General features: G+C 41.8%; 1 pseudogene; it reads left to right on the top strand.

Moving 5' to 3' along the window:
* Nucleotides 1-2,356: 2,356 nt before the first annotated feature.
* Nucleotides 2,357-3,399, top strand: LOC149164852 (expansin-A2-like; annotated as a pseudogene).
* The last annotated feature ends 623 nt before the right edge of the window (nucleotides 3,400-4,022 follow it).

A 4,022-nucleotide genomic window follows, 5' to 3' on the forward strand; every position in this document is an offset into this window, starting at 1 on the left:
TCTTAACAGTAACAGAAAGGAAAGCTTTGAAAAATACCTTAACTCTTTTGGCTGAATCTTCACACTGCTGGAGAAGTTTGACTGCTGCAACAACACCTTCCTTCAGCTTCTTTGAGTCTTCAAAGAGCCTGGACTAGCTCTGATACCACTGTTGGGTATTTTTCAATGGGAAAATACCAAAACCAAACAAGCAAACACCACAGAGCCAATGCTCTGTTTACTCTGTCCAGAATGTTTACACAGGGAAGCTTTTAAAAACAAATTAACTCAGAACACAGCATTACACAGTCACAAAAAAAAAACTTCTATTGATTTAAAACAAAAACTGTTACAAACTTCATCCTCTGCGCAGAGAGGGATTCACTGAAAAACTGTCTCCTTCATTTCTGGTCTTCCACTGCTGTGGGTGTTACAAAACAGCTTCAAACTACCTCTTGCTTTTGCGATGAGCAAGCAATACAATACATCTTTGTTTTAAAAATGAATTCCGCACTGCTGTGCGTTCATTTCATTTTCATGAACAACAAAAAGAATGCGCACAGGCTCAACACCATTACAATGCACCTCTGTTCTTTATGAACCTCTCGCGCTGGCACAATACCATGTTCTTCGTGAACAACACACAAAAAAAAAACACGCACACCACCGTGTGCAGGCACCATACCCATGAAACTAATTTACATCGGCCCCTTTTTTATTGCATATACATGCATATACATGCGGGCTCAACACAACATTTTTATATATAAAACATACAAAAAAATAAAAACTACAGCACGTAGCCTTTACTCTACAACGTATATAAAAAAACATATATAATAATATATGCCCATAACCATATTAAAAAGGCCTCCACCAAAAAACTACGAACAGCATTAAATTCCATAAATTCTTCCATCCGGCGGTCAAACCAAAAACCATTACCGCACGCAAAAATGTGATTTGACGTGGGCCCGTGCACCTTCGGGAAATCGACGGCTGAGATCGGGCGCCCTGATCACTTGGCTGATCCAACGAGGTTCGCACACCAACCTCGGGAAAAACAAACGGACTTTAGCGTCCGGGGAGAGCGGTTTTCGGCGTCGTACAGGGGACGCGTGGCGCAGTTTGATTGTGTCGGGGCCCCTGCTACGGATACCGCCTTCTGCGAATGGTGGTGCGGGGAGACCGGGCCGGTTTCGTTCTGGCGGTTTTGGGTGCAGCGGTTTGGGCGTTGGTACAACTGCTGAGTCGACTGCCCACGTCCGCCTGCTGCCTGCAGTTGGAATTAACATTCCAACATACGATTTCCTTCTCTTCTATGGTCACCGCTGCGTGTAAATAGTGATGGGGATATTTCGTGAGTCATCGACTCGCCACGCACCTTTGAAAAGGAAACTTAACAAGAAATGTAAACAACACGACCTCTTCGTGGGGCAGCTCATCAATCTTAAAAATAAACTAGCAATAAAAGTTAACAACGTTTTTCACATTTGGTCCAGCATGGAGGACCTTCAAAAGAAAGGAAAGAATGAGGAAAATAAACACCACGCCCTCCTTATCCTGCCGTACGTCCGGTCGACCATTGAGGACCGTTAAAACTGTTGAGCGTGAGTAGCTCTTATCTAAAAGCTTTGCATTTGTGATTTCCGTCCCTTGGAAATAAGCAAATGCCTTCCGTTTTTGTTTTATTCAAATGTCTGCCTCCACCTTTTGACGATCTATTTAATTTATAAAACAATTACTCACAATTTAAAGCATAGATACCAAGAAGCACATGTGTATCATTGTCGATGCACCATTTCGGAAAACAAGTTTGAAGAACGATTTAAAAAACATAACATGTAGGAGCGAAAACGTAACTTGAAATAGCCCGGGCAACTGCTGGAATCGTTTAGAGAATGGCCAGACCCATCGGACAACCTTCATTATCGAAAAATTTGGTAGATTTTCGACATCCCATGTGCAGATGGTTCCATCGCAAGAAACAAATAGCGCCACCGATCGCTTGAAAGTCCGTTGCATGTGAAGGCGATGATCTATACCGGCCAAAGCCTTATTAATGTCCACATATTCTGGTAGTTACGGCCCGATGGAAATTGACATTTTTGGAAGAAATGATAAGCCTCCTCCATCTCTCGATTCTATATATTTGGAGATCTCTTTACACTCAAGTATCAATTCAGATAACAATTCTGATTTCTTTACTAGTTGGTTTTCATGTTAGATATTAAATTCAGGTGAAGTCTACATATCACTGAGCGATCATTGCTTTCGGTGCTCTTTCTTTATACACTTCGCTGTGAGACTAGGCTTGTTATTCTTATAATGTTTATGGCTCTCGTTGAGTTCTAAATTTTGAATGATCTGCACTGAAATGGCGCTTGTACAACTGGCCTCAGTGCTTTGTTTCTGCTGGATAGCTGGTGCAGCTTATGCAATAGATAGCAGTTGGCAATCCGCGCATGCTACATTTTACGCTGGCAGCGATGCTTCGGGCACAATGGGTAAGTCCACGGTGGGGCAAAACACTAGTCGAGTGAAAGTATAGGCGGAATTAGTTAGAAAGACATAAATTTTCCATTGAAGTTGTTGGTTTTGCAGTCTCAGAGTTAAAGGCTCGGCTTAATACCCTATGTTTTCTAAGTAATTAAATTCTTTTTTATTTCACAGGAGGTGCATGCGGCTACGGTAATTTGTATAGCCAAGGGTACGGCACAAACACCGCTGCTCTGAGCACCACACTTTTCAACAACGGACTTACTTGCGGTGCCTGCTACGAAATGAAATGCAACCACGAGTCCGACCCTCAGTGGTGTTTACGTGGCACTGTCACCGTTACGGCTACGAACTTTTGCCCACCGAACTATGCACTTCCCAATGATAATGGAGGATGGTGCAATCCACCTCTCCAACATTTCGACATGGCTCAACCTGCTTTTCTACAGATTGCCATTTACAAAGGTGGCATTGTTCCCATAATGTTCCGAAGGTAATTAATTATTACTCTTAGTTAGTACTTCAACTCTGTATTCGTCTTCTTCAATCCTGAAAAACTATTCTCACTTGGTGGTAATTTGGATTTAAACATATTTGAAAGACTTATATGTATGTATGCAGAGTACCATGTGTGAGGAAAGGAGGAGTTCGATTCACAATCAATGGGCACTCCTACTTCAACTTGGTGCTCATCACCAACGTAGCAGATGCAGGGGATGTGGAGGCTGTTTCCATTAAAGGTTCCAACACTGGCTGGCAGGATCACGCAACTGGGGACAGAATTGGCAAAGCAACTCCTATTTGAATGGGCAGAGTCTTTCTTTCCGAGTCACCACCAGCGATGGCAGGACTGTCACTTCCTATAACGTCGCTCCTGCAAATTGGCAATTCGGCCAGACATTTGAAGGACTACAAATATAAGCTATGCTGACTAAAATGTCCATCTGTAACGTAGTAGTCACGAACCCGAGGCCATACACTAATATTTAGTTGTTGACAGGCGATTGTAAGTGGTTATTATTCCGAGGGTTTCTTAGACTTGAATTAGCGATCCCCAGGTTGTCGCCTGCTTCTTATCGTTGCTGCAGAACATTGTTTGCATATTAACTTCTAATTTACGTGGAAGGCCTGTATTATGTTTTTAGTCTTTAAAGCGAAGATAAAAGATCGGTCGTCGCATTGCTGCGCTAATCTGGGACGGTGATATATTGTATCAGGACATATTTCTTCGTTGCAAAAATGGTATTTTCCTTCATTGTTAGGTTATCATTATTGTCTGCGGCAGATATTTGTGACTTCTAGAGACTCATTGTCAAGATAGAGTGACCAAGCAAATTGGTGTTGGTAAATGCATTGTAATTAATTATCTTGCTATCACTGAAATTTTTCTATTGTCTTCTGCGTCTAACTTCTCTCCGCTGTATTTTTAGAGGAATGAAAATCAATCGATTAATGTATCTCTGCTTTACCAAGATTACTCTCCTCGTTAATCACATATTCAAATTTGGTAAACTAAAGTTTGTGGTTTCATTATGATGATAACT

The sequence above is a fragment of the Pinus tabuliformis genome, chromosome 5_1 (assembly GCF_031772625.1).
Source record: "Pinus tabuliformis cultivar Carrire ecotype Pingquan chromosome 5_1, CPIR1, whole genome shotgun sequence".
Taxonomy (NCBI): domain Eukaryota; kingdom Viridiplantae; phylum Streptophyta; class Pinopsida; order Pinales; family Pinaceae; genus Pinus; species Pinus tabuliformis.